This window comes from Etheostoma cragini, chromosome 11 (genome assembly GCF_013103735.1).
Source record: "Etheostoma cragini isolate CJK2018 chromosome 11, CSU_Ecrag_1.0, whole genome shotgun sequence".
NCBI classification, from domain to species: domain Eukaryota; kingdom Metazoa; phylum Chordata; class Actinopteri; order Perciformes; family Percidae; genus Etheostoma; species Etheostoma cragini.
In genome coordinates, this window is record NC_048417.1 from 17815955 (window position 1) to 17836768 (window position 20814).

At 39.0% G+C, this 20814-nt stretch overlaps 1 protein-coding gene and 1 long non-coding RNA gene across 3 annotated transcripts in view; one reads left to right on the top strand and one right to left on the bottom strand.

Annotated features, from left to right (window-relative positions):
- Positions 1 to 20814, top strand: part of LOC117952536 (receptor tyrosine-protein kinase erbB-4-like) — a 317936-nt gene that overhangs the window by 56892 nt on the left and 240230 nt on the right. The window lies entirely within an intron of this gene.
- On the bottom strand, positions 1845 to 20661 carry LOC117952537. The gene is made up of 3 exons (XR_004658442.1): positions 20518 to 20661; positions 2489 to 2505; positions 1845 to 1857 (listed from the first exon to the last, which is right to left on the bottom strand). It is a non-coding gene; the product is annotated as an uncharacterized LOC117952537 (long non-coding RNA).

Sequence of the window (20814 nt, forward strand, 5' to 3'; positions counted from 1 at the left end):
TCTGATGCCAGTGAATTCAGAAGAGGCTCTTCTTTCCTCTTGATGTTTCTTGCCCATTTGTTTTCAGGAATACTTGATTTTAGAGACTTTGTGGGCCAATTGAAGCTTCCTGGATCACTAATGAAGATGCAAACCTCAATGCTAATTCAAAGCTAAGGATGCCTTTGAATAATGAATGAATTAGCGAGGGTGACCTGATTTTGATTTTGTATGTGTGCACACTGTGTCTCTATCTTTGAAAAATACTTTGGAATGCAGTGTAGATATCTGACCCAAAGTCAACTGTCATTACTGACCGGCAAATTATAAGGTTTTCTAGTCTGTGTTGGCTTTGAAGTTAAAACACTTCATCTCCTCTTTTACTTGACTTATTGGCATATTCATGTCCATTTGTACTTGTATGTCTTGATCAAAGCGCTTGTGTGTCTATATGTTTTCCACTGAGATTTTTACTTTAAGACACAAATCATCACACTAATTTGATCAAAGCAGCAACATAGTGGTATTGCAAGATATTCAAAGTTTCTAATGGGAGATGTGACCTCTGGTGGGACTCTTCATAGAATGATGAAGAAAATTGCAAGGCTCACGTCTTCCTTTCAGTATCTTCTTATTGGATTCTTTATGCTCAAAAATGGATACAAACTAAAGTCTCAAGAGGGTAAAAAAACAGCCAAAATGTGTTGTGACACAGCTCAAACAGTGCTCTGTTTTCATTAAAATGACTGCAAGCAGAAAGATAAGAGCAATGCAGTGGTAATACGTGGCTCATTCTAGTTATTTTACACTGAAAAAAGAGAATTCTTAACCAACTTAAAGTCATTACTTCAATTGATAACACACAAACTGAGTTTTTTTTAATCACATAACAAGTTATTGCTTCAGTGCATAACCTTTTGATATTAATAAAGTTCTGTTACATTTAAGCCATAATCAAATGAGTTGCTCTTAATCTAAGCTAAGTTTGTCGGCTCTACACAACTTTCTCTGTATTTCACAGTATGGCTATGCTCACAAGATTGTGTAGTTGGGTGACTTTCCCACGCATTAACTTGAGTAAAGATAATGGTTTTTTTTAATCCTCCATATCTTCCTTGGCTGCTAGCAACTGCACAGAGGAGGGGTAGGGGCGTGATCACATGAGGCTTGTATCATGTGGACGCGTCAACAACACTTTTTTTGTCATCATTACATGTTTTGTTGTCATCAATTAGAATTCCTCATGAGGGAGACAGAAACTATGCACTACAATTGCTTTGAAATATGAATTGATATGAAATGACCAATGAGGGAGTCCAAAGTGTGGATGTCTGTGAACCTAAACTTTTAAGTTTTTAAGAGTTGTTAATATAGACAGGTGTATGTGTAAATTTGTTCTTCCTGAAATCTATTAAATCAGGATCAAGGTACTCACCTCATCCCTGTAGGCAGTTTCCTCACTGCTGTCAATGAGTCCTATCACAGTAGAATCATCTGCAAATTTCACAATACTGTTAGTGGGATGTTTTGCAATACAGTCATAGGTGTACAGACTATATAATAGAGGGCTGAGACCGCAGCCTTGAGGTGCTCCGGTGTACAACACTATAGAGGCTAAGTATGTAATGCCAACTCTGTCTCTTTAAGTCTCCTTGTTCTATATGCAGGATTTGTTTCTATAACTCTGTTTTTTATTTTATCTTTCTTTCTTGGTTTTATATCTCAATGTTAAGTACTTTCTTACCCTCTTCCATTTTTTATCACATTTCTCCTTTTCCCTGCTTCCCATTCATTTGAATTATTTCTTCATTTGTTACCTTTAATAAATTCTTCCTTGTTTTAAACTCTTCAACCTCCCCTCCCCTCCCCTCTGTCTTTCTCGCTCTTTCTTCCCATCTGCCTCACCCTCCAATCCTCTCTGAAAAAAGGTGATAACACCCAACGTTGCTTGACGCTGCTCAGTCAGTCAGGGTTATCTTGTTCTTCGCCTCCTATCACTGTAATATGACACCACCTCTTATTCCTACACAACAACCTTCACATCAACTCAAATGGCTGCTTTTCTACAACGTGCATCCCATAAGACTGGAATAATTGTTTACGATCCAGTGCTCAGTGAAATTTGCTTTAAGAGAGCGAGAGCCGTTTATTGAGTCACAGCTTGCATCATTGATATTTCTCACAACCAACATGTTATGTTTTTTTTTTACTTAATGTATGTATGCATAACTGTGGCTGTTGATTTAGACACCCTGACACAGATTGAGAGATAAATTGAATTATCTTGATAAGTAAGTTGTTTGGCCTAATATAACTCTGCCTGGTACATCCAGTACTTTTTGAAGAATTCCTCTTTTGATTTTGTATAGCCGACTAGAAGTGCAAATACTCAATCCTGATAAGGAGCAAAGACCTTTTTTATTTCTTGAGCTTTTGTTTGCATAACATCTTGGAAGCCTAAATTAGGAAGGTGTTAAATCACTTTTGGCAACACACAGGTCTGTAAAACGTATCTATTTTATTAACCTATATCACCAAATAAGCCTGGATTAGAGTGTTTATCACAGTTTACTGAGGCTCTGTGGATTGTGCTAAACACGAATGTGGTGTTAAATGGCTAGGAATCTCCTTAAAATAATTGTGAATTTTATAGGCAAAATAAGCCTTGGCTTCTGTCTATTCCATTTATGTTAGCTGTGGTGCCAAATTGTGGGAAATAATCATCATATTCATCAGCATCACCTCTTCATCTAGTGCAGTCAGAACCATTAAAATATAGAGATGGGTGACAGATTAGACATAAAAAACAACTTAATGAAGTAGATCTTAGAAAGACGTTGATCCACCACTTTTGTTGACCTTAGCATAGGTCTTTTTTTATTTTCCCAAGATCATTATTTCAAAGGACGTTTCCTCATTGGTGTTCAGCTGGGTTGAGATCTGGTAACTGTAAAGGACACAGCACATGGTTCACATCATTTTCTTCAAACCGTTCAGTGACCTCTCATGCTCTGCAAGTGTTGTCATCATGGAAGAGGCCCCTCCCATCAGGATAGATATGTAGTGTTAAAGGTGTTCACTCTGAATAACTGTATTGATTTCCAGTGACCTTTTCCTCTTAGGGAGTGGAATCTACCATGTCAGAAAAATGCCTCCAACAGTATAATGAAGCTACCTGACCCCCTACACTGTAACGGTCAGTTTTAGGTCTGTAGCTTTTATCTAGATCTAAATTATCAATGTCACTTTAGTCATTGGAACACGCAGCTAAACAACGTCACAAACATCTTGCTTTTCCCTCTTTGAACGTACTATACGTTTTATTCATTATGATTGTTGATATTCATGTTTACCTAAATATATGCAAGTCTGACTTGTGTGTGGTATTTGTATGTGTGTGCTAGTGTGTGCATATATATATATATATATATATATATATATATATATATATATATATATATATATATATATATATATATATATATATATATATATATATATATATATATATATATATATATATATATATTCACATCCAGCACTTTGGATGATTTGTTTGCCTGTATGAGGTCGGTGAGCAGGGCACGCATTCACAAGGCTTTGGTTATGGCCTTCTAAATCTCAGGGGAGCGTATTGACTACCTATGGTGAGCTTATTATTGATGCTAACTACCTGTAATGCTGCCAGTGCTTAAAGGATTACTGGCACTACGCAGTTAAACTTAATCATTGCTTTCACATTATTGATGATTATTCATCAAAACTGTCATTATGTAGGCATTCGTAAGCAGCTCCGTATTTCATTTCCTTTCCTAAACAAACAGGACCAACACCAAACAAACGCAGTATCTCTAAGACTTACACATGGTATCTTCCACAGAGGGGTTTTCTGCACTTACATAATCTCTATTTGGAAAGAGATGGACTGTCTCTCACAGGCATAAATTAAGCTGCAAATTAAATCGGACCTCCTTCATTTTTGTAAACTAATAATCTTGATCATGTTTTGTATTTAAAAAAAAAAAAATCTGGAGAGAGAGAAGGACATACACAGAGCTATATCTCCAAGTCCCTGTTCAACTTCCCTGTCTACACACGCACACACACAGACACACACAGCTCATTTCACACTCAGATACCCTGGGTGTTGTTAATAGAGGTCACATTGAGATGGTCCTCCAGCGGGACTTTTACCTACTCCTGTTACCCATAGTTCCCCTCAATGATGATGAGAAGCCATCTACATGTATAAGCGATAGCATAGTGGGACTGAGTTTGCTTTTTTTTTTGTATTTGACTGTATGTTTTTTGTGTCTGTCACTGGGTCAAAATGATAAGGGACTGCGTGTGTCTGTGTTTAAGTGTGTGGCCCTTCAAACACGTTGATGTGTTTGTGTACACACCTTTTGCAAACAGGTTTAGTTTATCTTGATAACCCCATGCTCTATATCTATTGTATATTTCCTTTCTCTCTCCCTCCCACTCACGCTCTCTGTCTACCATCAGTGAATACCAGACTGATCTGTTGGCCCATCAACATGTCCGACCACCCCTCCATTTGACACCATTGACAAATAGATTGCCGACCAGTGAGTCAGGCCTGTGACCCTGTCATTCCTTTAGCTAGACTGATTGGATTCCATTTGTCCCCACAGAGGAAAGGCAGCGATTACAAACAGATAAACAGAGTGGGACTGCATGGCGGTTGGCCAGCACTGACTGCCTGAATCCCCTGTGACAGGAAGGGAGATTGAGAGTGTGTGAAAGTGGTAAGCTTCAAAACAGGGAGTTTCAAGGCCAGCTTGTTTACTGCGGTGGTGCGGCGATGATGATGATGGAGGTAGCAGCGAGAATGATGTAAATGCAAGGTTTTTAGCGTTGAGAGTTTCTTTGAAATTCCTGGTTGTCTTAAACACTTCTCATATCTAGCACTTTTTTCATCCTGCAAAACATTAAAAGAAAGAATATTACTGTACTTGAAACTGGGAAAAGACTGTGGTTTACTGTCCTGAAATAGCTAAAGTGAGACACTAAAACAGAAATTCATCCTGGAGAGTCCACACATCACTACAATGGTTGTTTATGTTAAAACATTTTGTCCCCCATATCTATAATTTTTTTAAATTAAAGTTTGCAAGTTTTTTTGTTTGCTTTAGTGCTGTATAAAAGCCAATGCAGTGTCTCAACACAAACATAATCCATTTGCAGAGGGAATGTTCTGCCAGATCTGCTCAAATTTTTTGTGACTCTACCACAAGCTTTCATTGCGAAGGCTTCTTTTTCTGTCACAGCCTTGTCTTGGCACACAGCAGCAATCCTCGCCATTACCTTTTTTTTCCTGTCATTACAAACGCTAAACAGCATGTCATTGTCAATTACATTGTTCACAAGCACAACCTAAGTGAGAAAAGGTCTTGATTGCATATTGGCCTTGAAGGCCATTTTTTCTTCTCGCTATGAATTAGAAATCTTGAGGTGTTACGTTATGTAAGTGTTGTATTAATAATAACACTCGTCCTTTGTCTGCTGTTGTTTAATGCACATTAAACCTTGACAAACATGGCTCACAGCATCATCTGCTTAAAGTGTTTATACAAACAAGGCTGGGCGGGTTAATGGAGATTGGTTCATTTTTTAGTTTTTTTAGTTTTAACCCTGGTTTCTTCAGGAATATGTGTGCACTATCATGTCTCTAAGATGGGTTAATGATAAAGAGGAATATCTCTGTGCTGCTGGGGCGAGGACAGGCCCTGTTAACTTGGCTCTCTGGCGAGTCCCAATGACAAGAGGCTTCACGGGCCATAAACCCAGAGGGATGAGGGATAGTCGAAAATGGCCGACCGTCTCAATTTTCTGCTAGACTGCCTCTCTCGCCTTCTCTTATTTTTTTCTGAATTTGTTTGTGTGTGTGTGTGTGTGTGTGTGTGTGTGTGTGTGTGTGTGTGTACATGTGCATGCCTTGTTTAGATTATCTCATCCTTTGCTGTAATTTAGATTTTAGTCCATGTTCTCAGTCTCTCTCTTTCTCTCTCTCTCTCTCTCTCTCTCTCTCTCTCTCTCTCTCTCTCTCTCTCTCTCTCTTTCTTTCTCTCTCATTCTCTCTCTCTTTCTTTCTCTCTCTCTCTCTCTCTCTCTCTCCCTCTCTTTCTTTCTCTCTCATTCTCTCTCTCTCTCTCTCTCTCTCTCTCTCTCTCTCTCTCTCTCTCTCTCTCTCTCTCTCTCTCTCTCTCTCTCTCTCTCTCTCTCTCTCTTGCACTCTCTCTCTTACATGTCCTCTATTTCTCAACACACATACAAGCACACACAAACATGACACCGATCCTAGCAGGTGCATATTGAAATCCGCCCCCTGAAGGTTAGGATAACTGTTTGTAGAGAATGGAGTCAGAGTTCGAGCTAAGTGGTGCGTGTTATACACACGCACACACAAGTGGCTGCGTGGTTGTGGTTGCTCGTAGAGCATTACAAAGCCAGCCGAGCAGAATGGCAGCTTCATTATGATTGCTGCTGGCATATCAGGTCACAATTATCAACGCTGGCTTATTCACTCTTTAATTGCCTCATTTAATTTGTTCACATTTGGTGTCGAACAATGTCAGCCCGCTGCAGTTGAAAGGGATTTGCTCCAAGGACATGTAACATACACAACTACAAGCTGTGTGTATGTGTGTGTGCATGTGTGTGTACATGTATCAATGCGTGGCCAGGTTGGATCAATGGTAGAGAAGGCACATATGTTCTTTGAGGTTTATACCTCGACGCAGAGGTCCAGCGTTCAAATCCAAACTGTGACGATTTCCTTCCCCCATTCTCACCAAACTGTCCTGTTGAAAAGTAATGGCAGAAAAAAAAAAAAATCTTATAAACAATATGTATCAATGCTATGCAAAGTTAATTCTGACAATCACCACAATTACCCATTCATTTTTTATTTTGATATTTTTACTTTGATATTGATTAAATATATGAGAATGGGCATGTGGAGAATGGAAGTATAGTACTGTTATGTTGTTACAACAAATCCTAAAGAATATTTTCTATTTTTCACATCTTCACATCTAGGGAATGTAATTCTACTTTCTGTGGATAACTGTATTTCAAAGGTTATTTTGTGGCTTCAGTTGTTTGTGTCAATCAAGTCAAATGGATTAATTCCTAATTTACAGTCTTCTAAGTATGAATATAGTATACCATTTTCCTGACAGTGTTTCCTTGATAGCTGCAGTGGAAGAATATGACCAAAAAGAGGGAATTTTTATATTAAAAAGACAACCATGTAAGAAAATCTCTCTTGATTTGATCAACTCAGACAACTTTGCACAGAACAATGAATGTAGATGTTGTCCCCATCACTAATGTGGAAAGCACATTATAAAGGGATCTGTTCATGCGAGCATGTATAGGATGAATGATTACAGCAAGCAAGACCAATTTTAATATCCATATGTGCATCTGCAACAGTAACAGACAGTTGAATTATTGTTGTCAACCATAACCTTTCAAATCCAATTTGATTCCAAATAATGACAGCATACAGTTTAGATAGGAACTTTGCCTTTAATGAATTGAAAGTAGTGGGCAATGGAACTTCAATCAAAAATCAATGTTCAGTAGAACACAAACAGAAGTGCTATGTGCAGACCTGAAATAGCTCCAGGTATAAATAACAAATCCTGCTACATCAGCCATTTTGACTTTGGGTTTCCAATATATTAATTTACAAGCAATAGTGTTTAAATACTGTAGAAGAAGTTAGTAGAGTTGATAGTGAGAAGGGAAACGTGACTGGGATTCAATCCAGCAGTCAGACTTTGTATAATTACTGTGTAGTAATGTATTTAAAGTTGGAACTTAGAGGACAGTAATTGAGCCATTTATTTAATCTTTTGCAGTTGAGTTAATGTCTTGAATTTGATAACACCTAAGCTATAAGGGCGGTTTGCCAAAGTATATTGATGGCTGCCCAATTACAATTTGAGTCTTTTCAATTATGTTTGAGGTTTAATGTCACAGACAGTTTATTGTCAGCCAGAACCAATTCCACAGAACAGAGCACACTTTTGTGAGTATCTGCTCATGTTTATTGAGACAGAGTGGTGGCACGGATGTAATTTAAAAGCCTCAAATAAATGTGGCTGCACTGAGTGTGGAACTGAAGACGTGCCTGCAAGAGTTTTTCAGGTCCGGTAAGTTAACACATTGACACACGTGACTTTACAGACTTATTTCTTCAATGATTAATTTGTGTTGACCACATGTTTTGCTTAGTGTAGGCAATCACAACTGCAGAGGTAAAACCCAACACATACTTTGTGTGTTTTAAGTGTGTTTCTGGATGTCCATCACTCATGAGTGTGCCATTTAAGCTCTTAATTCAGGTCTCCGTGTGTGTGTGTGAGTCTCATTGTTAAGTCGGTGGTGATGCCGTCCTCATTAAGACAGATGAGGAGCACCCGATGTCACGGCTGGGTTAGCAGCCTATTGGCAAGCTAAGAAGAGAGCCGCCCTGCCTCCGAGCTCTTAGCAACGCACCACATGATTATCTAAGTTAAACGTCAAATGAACAGGGTAATTTATTCATCTGGGTTATTCATGAGAGGAATTGTGTGTGGGAGGGGAGGGGGGGGGGGGGTGATAGAAATGTTTCTCACCTGCCCTTTTCGAAAGGTGACACAACCTGTTTCAGGTGCACCTTGTTAAAAAGAACAGCCAGGAGACTGGGTGAACTACTGTATTTTGGTCTGATTTGATCAGAGCCATCTCACATAAACGGGAGATGACAGCTGTCAATTATTCAGCTCATGCTTAGCACTAATAACATCTCTTTTGAGGTATCAAAACTGACTGTTAAGAAAAAAACTATCCAATATTCTTTGAGAGATTTCTATCATGGGTTTAACTTAAATTTTAAACCATTTTAAAACGACAACATTTTTTTAGGGTTTTAAACATTTCTGATATTTGTTTACTTTTCTTAAATTGAATTGTTCTTTTGGGTCTTCTAGGTAGTCAAATCATTCTCATTAACTACACACTGATGCAGTTTTCAGTGTGTGTGTGTTTAACTTTTCAGTTCCCATCATACAAATAGTGACCCCATCCCTAATAGAAGTACCCCATACGTATTGCATATGTAAAACAGGCATTTGAAATTCAATTTTGAATACAGAACAGAAATATTGTTTTTCCATTTCAAGATAGGAGCTTATTAGACCTGCATAAAGGATGGCTTAATGTGGCCTCAAATAAATAAAATGTTGCAGTTGATCTTTAAAAGCATCATTGTATAAATACACAAACCTGTACATTGTGTTTAAAAGAATACAATATGAAATGTTGGAGGCTTTACAATATCTTCTAACCTGGATATGCACCTGACTTATGATAGGGGTTAAGAAAATATCAAAACCAAGTAGAGGGCTTTGGGCAATCGCTTCTCTCTTACTTAAATCCTTTTGTAATGCCTCAGCTTGGCTAATAAGCTTCTCACAGCGCACAGAGGATTGACTGAAACAGAAACTCACAGCCTCAATGATTCAAGGAGACTTTCTCTTACAAAGTGGGCCAACAATGTGCAGTGAATTCCTTATGAGCATGGGGGGGGGGGGGCTTCCTGTGGGGAGAGGAAGTAAGAGTGGAATACTGATACCGGCACCCAGAATCTCCTCATTAGGGAACACCATATGGTATTGCCATACAGATGCCCGTAAGCCAGTGGGCTGAAGCCTGCATCCTGGTGCATATTTAACTTTGGGACCACAATGATGATTAGTTTTTTTTGGAATTAGGTTTTGACTTTTCTGCATTGCTGGTCAGTTCATTTAAAAATGGTTGGCTGAGGAGAGCTAGGTGTCTGGAGAGGCCTCTTAGCCGAAAGAGTTACCTCAAACTCCACATCCTTGATCAAGTCCTCGTCTTATATAATAATATATCAATATGGTTTAGAAGTCCAGGACTTACACTAGCCATCAGGATCAGCGCTCAGTTTAGTTTAGTAGGCTTTGGTTTTATATTCCATTCATCCAGTTATTTAGAGTGAGGGCACCGCTGTCTTTTAGATATGAATTGCAATTTCAATTCATAATTGAACCTTGTGTACTAACTGTAATAATACCATCCTTGATCTGATTAGAAAGCCAGATGGGAGGTTAAAGACATGAGTGTCCCAACTGCAAAGTTACCCATTGATTGCAGGTTTCTAAAATAATCACAAACATGATCATGTGGAGGGCGAGGAAGGTGTGTGTGTGTGGAGTGGAAGTGAAAGGCCTAGCAGCAACAATTATCACACATTGGCAACTTGATCTAACCTGATTGTTCTCAATATGAAAAACACCAGTGTTTGTTTGCCATCGTACAATGCTTTACCGGGGAAATGTTACAATACTGTATGTTTTTTCCTGGGTTTCTGACCATGTTGCATGTGATTGTGAGTAAGATTCTGAGATTCCGCTTCTGTCTGATCCACAGAGGGAACGTGGCCCAGTATGGCTGAGAGGTTGAAAGGGAATTCTTAACACAATTCATGCCCTTCAGCTGTTTTTGCCTGTCGGACAGAGATGGAAGAAAAATGATAATATGCTTGGCATTATGTCTATTTATCTCTTCTTTTCATGGTTTGACCCAGTAGCTGTTAACTGTGTAACAACTCAGCCTTCTTCTTATGGATAATAATACTATGTAATATAGTAAATGTGGGAAAAGAAGAAAAAAAAAGCCAATCTCTTTTAGCTTGGTTCCAGAGGACAAAACATCCATCTTAGCTGACCGGAGTTGCAAGAGGCTGCATCACTGAGACATGATGGCTTCCGGTGAAGTCTTTGTGTTTCGTTTTGTAACTGCGAAAGTAACAGTCACAGTTGCAGAGATCAAAAGCTTATCAAATGGCTTTTGAGAGAACTGGCAGCTCAATTGCCTTCTTCTGCACAGCTTCAAACTAAATTATCTTCTATTTTCTTTTTGAGCCCCTATTCATACGTGCATTTGTGATATGGAAGAAACTATAAAATATCCAGGTACAATAGTGCATGTAATTCAATGAGACCTAACTGTATCTGGATTTGTAGCAACGTGTCTAAAGGTTGTTAAAAAAAAGGCAACCGGAATTCATCTTAGATAGTGGAGCCTTTCCTAAACTCAGATTGCATTCTGTAGCACAATAATAATACAATTGATACATTTACACTATTGTTAAAGCTATAGTGTGTTTTTTGCTACTGAACAGGGTTTTGCAGAATTTCTCATGTCTCTGTTGGTTGATGCCAACAGAGCAAAAAAGCATGACTTCCCATTTGACTCCTCAGGTGCCAGACATTCCAACCTACTCAGGTGGGCAGAGAGTGGGAAGCCAATTGTAGTCTCTAACCGACTCTCTGTCTGTGTCTCACTTACAGTGGAATGTGGTGATATTTTGGAAGATAAAGTTTGTGTAAAGTGTGGGAAGTCTAGTTAGTTATCTGTCAAGGTTGTTTACCACATTCAACAATAGCGTCACAGTTCGATTCTCTGTCTGCTAAGAGTCATGATGAGCATTTAAATAAAAATTGCAGTATTGTTTTGTATTGAATTATACAGCTTGCTGAAGTAAAGTTGTGAATCTGGCTTTAACAGCTTTCAGTGATAGAGCACCGAGGCCCAAATGTTGTATTTTTCAAAGTATACAAAATACCTCACTTTGCTGCATAGGTAATTTCAATTTGAATACAATACACCTTTAATAACTTCTATAGTAATCTACACTAGCCATACATAGTGTGTGTATAACCTACTGGTTGTCACAGCTCTTACTACATGTCTGCAGAAATGCAATGAATGGTAAAAACGAGCAGGTTTCTAGTAAATGGAAGGCTGTGTCTGAGGTGTCCTTTTGTAATGTCTGTGCAGCCTTGCCTTAGGACACACGTCAGGACAATGTGTGGACACTCGTGAGCATTGGCCATGTAGGCAGTTTTTTTTTATGACACTCATTGATTCCTCAACACCTCTCACCCTTACACTGGGGGGGAAAGACCTGAACTGAGAATTGATTTTCATCATTATTGTTCCAGATCCCTCTGCTGCACCCACAGTCAGACTTGCGGAAAGGTCAGAGAAATTACCTCTATCGTCTCTTTGTCAGAAGGATTTGGCTCCTTGTGCCGATATTGATTTGCGATTTTCATTCATTTTTCAGTATTTCAGCCTACTTTTTGTTCAGTTTGTGATTTCTTTTTTTTTTTTTTTGGCAGCAGCACCCATCGGGTTCCATTTGCATTCCTGTTTGGCTAGGGCACCCACTGTGCAGTTGATGCTTTGAACACTCTCCCAGATGTGCTTATTCCAGAGTGGTAAATCATTTGAGAAACTTGGTTAATTAGTGTGTCTGTATTTTAGTGGGACTCTGTTTTACTCCTTTGAGTCTACACACGTCTCTGAATGTGTAAATGCATGATTTGGATAATATTCCTGTGTGTGTGTGTGTGTGTGTGTGTGGGTGTGTGTGTCTGCTTGCATAATTGTGGTGCTCTCAACCATGCTGCTTTCTGCCGCTGACTAAATTTGTGGCAGAATGTTTTCCTGTACCATGAAGCATCAAAGTACAAAGATTTATTTTTCAACCGTCAACCTTCTTAGTCTCTATGTCTATGTGCTTAATAATGTATCATTAAGTGCACATGCACATTATGCATGTTCTTTCTTCGTTTATTTTTATTGATAAATTGCTTTACTGATGCTAAGCTGATTTTTTCTTTCAGTAAGCCGAACCATAAGATATAGTACAAGACAGGATGATGCATTATAAAGTTGTATTGTTTTTCTTTTATTCATTGCTGATTCATAGGGCTGTAACGATATGTATTAGGAAACTGAAATCGAGACACTTAGCTCCCCAAACCTGTGTTGCGGAGCGAGAGGGCAGAATCGCAACACACCCCTTCTAATAGTGTTAGTTCTTTTGGTGCCTTATCCCCATTTTGTCTGGTAAATTTAGCCTACTGTAAAGATGGCTAAAGATAAAGTGGGGGGATGGGGGGGCACCGGTAACACTAACGGAGGTGTAACGTTACGAATGCTCGCTGTTCTGACTTGGGTGTCTGGGTCTGTTTCCCAACTGTTCGGTAAACTGTCGTTAGCGTCCTTAGCACTGGAGTTAAGTGCTGACCGGGCTGGCTGCTAGCTGGTTGGGGGCTGAGTGTGCATGTGTCCCCGGGGCTGTAATGATAGTGAATGGTTGCTGGCTGACTGGGGGCTGACTGTGGAATGGATGTGTATCCGACTGAAGCCTCTGTCACCAGATTCGACATACAATCACAAACACATTCCTGGTAATTTTCTAATTGTTTCCCAGATCTACGCCGCAAAAATATTTGTTTAAGTAAGCACCGCATCACAACCACCTAAAAAACATAAAAGTTGTAAAAACAACATAATCCTTTCAAGTTTGGTTTGAGCTGGTTTCGATCTTGTGATCAAGTCTGCTGCTCAACACATTGAGCTACCAAAAGTGTATAAGATAATGCTCCCAGTCACGGATCTAGCAACTGTGTCAGCAACCAGGTAACATTTTATTTTGGCTGAACTAGAACAACTGGTTACCTGGGCTTAGTTGAGGAAATACCCGATGAAAGTTTCCATGTTTCTTTCCTCCCATCTAGGATCATATTGACTACTACTACTTTAGCACAGTCACATGCATACGTTACACATTGGTAATGATACATATTTCTTAACAGGAACGATAACTTGTGGTCAAATATTGTCGCATTTCAGAATTGCTAACACCTAGCTAAGTCACAGAAAAGTGGTAATACACAACGCAGTTTAAATGCCTCCTCCTAATGATTTACAGTCATTGTCTCTCCTTATGTGTAGCCTAGCCGATATGGTATTGGATACGGTAGCCTAATATACAGTACCTCTGAAATTGCAAAACAAAGGCTTGTAATACAGCGTTAACCTACTTGAGTTTGGCTCCAAATTAACCAAGCATTCTAATATGTCTTTAATCGAATCATTCCATCCAAACTGATGTGAAGTTCTGAAATCAAACTCCAACACAGCAAAGAAGCTATTATTATTCTTTAATGAGTTTATTCATCTAGTGATATGATTACTGTCTGTGTTTAACCAAGTACGCCCCTTGTGAACAAAATAGAGCATATTACAACATGGCAAACATCACATTCACAGCCTTGAACATTACAAGCCACTTCCAAAACGCATTCATAACGAATCAGTACAATTGCAAGAAAAGGAAAGTTGATGGCTTAATCGCCTCATAGTGATTGCTAAGATCAACATTTTTTGTTGTTGATCTGAAACAATAATAGGCCATTTTCTCGCATCTATTGTAACATATAGTAGGCCCGCTACAACACAGTATGCAAAATAAATAGCCTACCTTTTAAACAGTGATGACAGAAAAAACTTTTAAAATTCACTTCATTGCTTACACAAGACACAGGAATAGCTTAACCAGCTTGTTACTTTTGGCGTGAGTTATCGTTATACTTTGAAAAACAAGGTATCAGTTAGTATAGGTGGCTGTGTTAAAGTAGTGGTATTAGTCCACAACAGGCAGGCCACAACGGCAGCTGTTAGGTGAACACAACATAGGGAAACCAGTTGGTGTGGAAACCAGTAGGGGTATAACACCTGGAGAGGGAGGCAGACAGACAGATGTGTGCTACCTAGCTAAATTACCGCTAGATTAGTCTTCTATCTACACAGTTAACGTTACTGATACATTCGTGGTAGTCCAGAGTTGTGAACCATTGTCAAAACAATCATACAAAAAAAAACTGTGTGGTAGACGATGTTTTAATCTTCTGTAACCCACCAAGAAATAGCTAACGTTATAAACCCAGCATTTGCGTTAGCTATGCTTGTCAACCAACACCTTTAAACTAGGCACTAGAGCACTTTTCCTCTTCAGTCTCCCTACAGGTTGGGAGCAGAATTGTCCATTACTGTTACGATTATGATGGATTTTATGTAGGTGGCACTTTCTCAATAGTTTCAGCCTTGGTGCTCACTGCTGCTCATATAAACTGCTCAACTTAGTTTTCTTCTCTTTCCTGTAACTGCTGGAAGCGTATAGGTGACAGGAAAACAGATCATTGCAGATACAGAAACAGATAGGTGCTAACTGTAAAAATAGTACATAGCTGAATTTGACTTGGGGTCTCATTCCAAATAGAGTAACTCCCTCTAAGCAGGCTGAACAACATTCTGGCCTGAAGCAAATTGTGTTTAAAGACATGTTGTGGAAATTTACTGTGGCATCATATTTTAAGGCTGGGAAGTATTTGTCTTTTGTCTCTGTTCTGTCTCTCTGTATTCAAAATGTATGCATTGCTCTTGCAAAACACTTAATTGTCTTATACCCTGAACACGTACCGGACACATTATGCATATATGCCATACCTTTGCAGGGCCAGCACCATGCAGCAACCAAATAAATACATTGTGCATGGTCTCCTGCTAAGTTTTGGTCAAGAAAAATATGGTGGGCATGTGTGTGCACAGATGCAGGCTATACTTGCATCCCTAGGAGTTGTCTCAGATCAATAGGTGGCGGACGGGGCAGTCATCGATCAGCTCAGTGCATGGAGGCTAATTTATGCCACTGCTCCGACGATCCCTCTGCACCGAGGCACCGGGGCGTGAAATTCAAATTATTATTACAGCCAGGCAATTCCATTATCTGGGGGAAGGATATGTTGCTCTGGCACATATTGGCTGCCTTCCTTGTGTAAAAGGAAAGAGAAGGAAAGGCGGGATGAAGGCCAAGGCTAGCCCTCTGTGGCCATGACAGCGGGGGAGGGGGAATTATTAGCCCACTTTATCATGGTGGCCTTAGTTTCTCTTCTTAAAGTTCTCCCTCCAAGCTTCCGAACCTACAATCCACATATTTAAAAACAGTGGCACAGCCATTTTGTGGCTAGTAATAAAGCTTTCATTTGATGGGTAAATTCATATGCGGTTCTTTTTATTTTTTACCTATTCAGCATTTATTTGAAACATAAATTTTTGTTTTTGGAGTGAAATGTATAGATAGCAAGTCTTAGATGCCATGTATGGAGGCTATTAGTTGTCGTGTTTACAGGATCTACTATACTAAATAAATGTATATTACATGCAAACATTGGGCAGACTTGTTTTGTTCTAGAGAAGGCACTTAAGGTGTATATTTTAAGGCATAGACTTAATGACTTTTGATGTAATTTCATTTGCCCTGAGGGTAGCTGACTTGGATCCTCCAGGTGCCATGACTGTACACTCCACTGAGAGTATAGTGTGTTGGACTTACAGACTTTTTTGCATCACTGCGGAATTTGTCGCAGTGATGGTTTTGAGCAATAAAACTCTTATCCTGGGAACACAGACAGAACCTACTCTGGTGATCCTGCTGATCATTGGGTTGCTGATGTGCTGGATAGCAGAGTTGGTGATGGGTTCATCTAGATCAGCCAAACCAGAACTGTATGTGCAAACTGTGCAGTGTCCTGCTCTGCAGGGCAGAGTGGATAAGCCCACTAAGCCCAATAGAGGACTCCGCCTCCACACATCCAACTAGGGTTAATATGTGTAGCCATTGTTCTTTTAAGTGGCACCTGGGGAGATCTAACTGGCGGTGAGAGTAGTTGTATATTGTAGCTTTTATTGTCGATGCTGGAACCTTAACATTAGCCTGAAATTATTGCTTCTGTCGGTGAGGGGCAATGTAAAAAAAAAAAAAGCTATTTCAATTTGAGTAACTAATGGAAAGATAACTGATGTCAGTTATTTTTAGGTGTAGTGGATACATTATCCCATCTCAGATGAGAAATAATGATTTTGCTTCATGTCCTTTACTGGACTCCACTAGTTGTTGTTCAGGTTCCCTTCTTTGTCAATTACCTGAACAGTAACCATTTTCTCAAATAGCTGTTCTATTTTTGTCAATAGTTTCCTACTTCACAATAAAATTGCACATTCCTTCCATTTCTGTCTGACTGTTCATCTTTGCCTCCCCTTACTCAGTAAACTGCAAAAAAAAAGTACTCAGCTTGTGTGCCTGCTTTAGGGTTCTAACTTCAGTTTCCCTACATTATTGAACTGTGACGACTTTGGCTATAAATATTTCTGCTGCTTTGAGTTAATCTAGTTCGAGCACAAATAAAACACAAGGTATTATTTCTCTGTAATCTCTTTATCATTCAGAGGAGGGCAACCTTGAATTATTTGGCATGTTATGATACTTTTGCCATGGGCAGGGAGTAATATTTCCCTCTTCTTTCTCATAATCTAAAACGCAAAGACTGACCACACAGTTGTGCACCTTGTTGTTGTGCTGATAAGGACATCAGATCCAAGAACACTTATTTCAGTCATTTTGGAAGGCAATGACAAAGAACTTCTTTAGCAGAGCGATTAACTGAGAAGAAGCAGGAGGATAAAAAAGTAGAACAGATAAGAAAACTGTAGAGGTGAAGGGACTTTAGAGAGACTCATTAAAATCAAGTACAACGAGTACTGGACAGTGGGTTACTCAATGTTCATATGAAGGGACTTGTTTCTTGGCCCAGAGTCACAATTAATTAGCACTGCGAGGGGCATCAACACTGCTCTGCATCTAGAGAAAAAGAAAAGATGAAAAAGAAAAAAGCAAATGAGAGAACTAGACCTATAAACAGAATTCTGAAATTGCTCCGAGATGCATATCATTGATGGTGGGGCTGAGGGTCATGGATGTGATGTTTCCTCACATTCCCAGTTGTTTTACAGTCCCTTCTCTTTTGTTGAGTTTTTAGCAATCACAAATACCATATAAACATGTTCTCAAAGTCAGGGTTCTAAAGTGAGAGAATGTTTCAAAGTTTGTTTTGTCTTCACCTCAAATCATTTTCAAGGCCATAAATATTGGAGGACGTGCCAAAAGGTTGCATCCTCTGACAGCGACACGAGGCACATGCAAAACACTTACCAAATACTTACACAAGGGAGCTTTTACTTGCAGTTATCTTGCCAGAGATGTGCTTTCTTTTTAAAGGTGTTAAGACCAATATGAAGCATTTCAACTCCACTGACATTTGAAAGTATCTTCAAATGTATCCTTACAGTGGAGATATAGCTACATCTAAGCATGTTTACATTAATGTAAGGAAAGGGAGGAGTCACTTCATGTTGGCTGTTTTCCTCATCTTTCCCTCTGTATTGAATTCATCAGTCAATCATCTATGGCTCTAAAGCCTACTGCAGCAATCATTAAATCCATTCAAAACTCTACAGCCAGATACTGTAGCATGAAAATACTTATTTGTAGATTCTTGCACATGTACAGGCTGACATGAATTATGCACATGATCATCACTAATGCAGGAGGTGCACAGTGTCCGGAAAACCTTATTCTTCTCATGGTGGAGAAGCATCTTATACAGTATATGGATAAAAAGGACACTCAAACTATATATACAATCCAAGCCAATGGTTATATTAAATCCAAATTCCATCACTAACCACTTGTTAGCCTGTGTGGTGTCAGTGTATTTCCCAAACTTCTAAAGGTAATTTTACATAGCCACCTTTTTATGATGTAAAACAGCATAAAATGCCCTTTCATTATTTAGAAAATGGTTATGAAATGCTAGATTTTCAAACCAATAAATCACTCCTGATTGCAGTGGTGATCTTTTAATGGCAAGCAGAGTCCTTTGTTGTATAAGAGCTGGAGGGTGGCCACTGCATGGTCTGTAAGAATCATCAATCATCATGTTAGGTAAATAATTTGTTTATAAGTAAACCATTGTTTCAAATGTGTGCTTAGTGTTGTATATTACTTCATGTGATATCTTCCTGCTGCATACAAATTGCCCTTTTGAGACAAATCATAAACTGAACTGAACATTAAATGTGAATTAATAAAAAAGCAAGAGAAGTACATTTCTATCTAAGGTTTTACAGGCTATTTTCCTGTAGTTATTGACAGGAAAAAAGTTCCACCTTGTAAACGGAGAAAGATATTGTATTGTGATACGAAAGTAATTTAAGACATGTTAAAAAGCTTTTGTTTAATGCCTTGACAAAACATACACATTGGACATGATGCCGTTAAATGGCTGAGTCCTACTTTGGGATCAAACACAATAGCACATGCAACATTATGTACTGTAGGGACGGATGAAAGAAAATATCTATTGTAAATAGAGCTTGACTTTTCTTTGCTTGTCAATGATGTTTCATCCTTTTGAATTTACACAACAATGTTTTAACAAGACATTTTAATTGGCATGTTTTCTGTCTGTCTGGGGAATGGTTGTTACATTTCTACAAGAAGAAAGATCAAGCATTTCAAAGGGTCAACCATTTATAAACATTGTTTTTGTGTGACATTTACCAATGGTTTCCTAAATGGGGTTGACCTCCTTTTCAATCCCATGGGTTTCCTTTCCATGTCAGCCAGCCACAGGAATAGGTGTTAAGAAAGCAGGTGGCAGAAAAGGCCCTTTTTTTCTTACCTGATGATTGATTCCCCCTGTCTTACTGCCCCTGAATGGGTTAAACATCACCAGAACTTCTCTTATAGAGAGATTGCATTTAGCTGCTGCTGCCAAACCAAATAGGCAACATGCTGACTGGTAAAGGAAGAATGATAGAATGAAACAGAGAGGCAAAAAGAAAAAAAGAAAAAGAGGGGTAAAGAGACATTTGGATGTTACCTACCAGTTGCAATACTCTGTCCTCCTATTACAGTAGCCTAATTCTTTCCCTGGCGGAATGAAAATATCCTGGCTAACAAGCAGTCCAGATTGCTTTGCCTGTTTTCCCTGTGACACATTTTGCATCAATTTACTGAAACAGATATTAAATCTGCCAAGCTTGGCGGACGTTCATTATATGTTCTGTTTTCACACATTTTTAGTACGGTGGCCGGCAGGGGCAAACGCCTTGCAACTTCACAAAACACAAGCAAATTAAGAAAACATGCAGTATTTAGCAAATGGGTTGCAAAAACACACAACACCAAATACATAAACATGTGGCAAATATAGAAACAAACAAGATGCAAAAAGAAAAGCACACATTATATGTCCTCTTATGTGCCTTCTCGGTTGCTGTCGACTGCTGATAGTTACTACCAAAGGTTCAAAAGAAGATGGTTGGGGAGCGAGCCTCCTCGTTTCGCGCTCCAACATTATGGAACAGTCTTCCAGTGGATATCCGACTGGCATGTTCAATTGGGGTCTTTAAATCAAAGCTTAAGACTCACTTATTCACTGCTGCGTATGAGCCTTAAATGGTCATTTATCCTTGATGTGTTTGCATAGTGTTGTTTACTTTTTACTGTCTTGGTTATATTTTTTTTGTGTTGTTTGATTTTAAAGTGTATTCTTGCTGTAAAGCACTTTGATGGAAAGCACTCTATAAATAAATGTATTATTATTATTGTTATTATTAAAAACCCTGAAAACAAAAGTCACAGGAAGACCGCTGCATCTGGTTTGCACAACTGAAGTTCTCCAGGGATCTAGAGGGAGCGCTTAGTGGAACAGCTTGATTTTCAACCCACGAGTTTACAGACACGTCTCTGCTGATTGAGTATCACATGTGACCTGAGCCAATAAACTAGAGACACATCCACCAAACGAGAGAAACTAATCAAACATTGACTTAATATTTCCAGTCTATGATCTCAAAGCAGTTGCCCACTTTTTCACAACGGTCCACACCATTGTGAGATTAATCGTGCCTTTCACTTCCCGATGTAAGTCAAGTGCAGATTTGAGTCACGCATGTGTTACTTTGCGACGAGTGAAGATGTGAGTCGTGCATGCGTCACTGGCTACAAGTTAGCAATCAAACACAAGAAAGGCT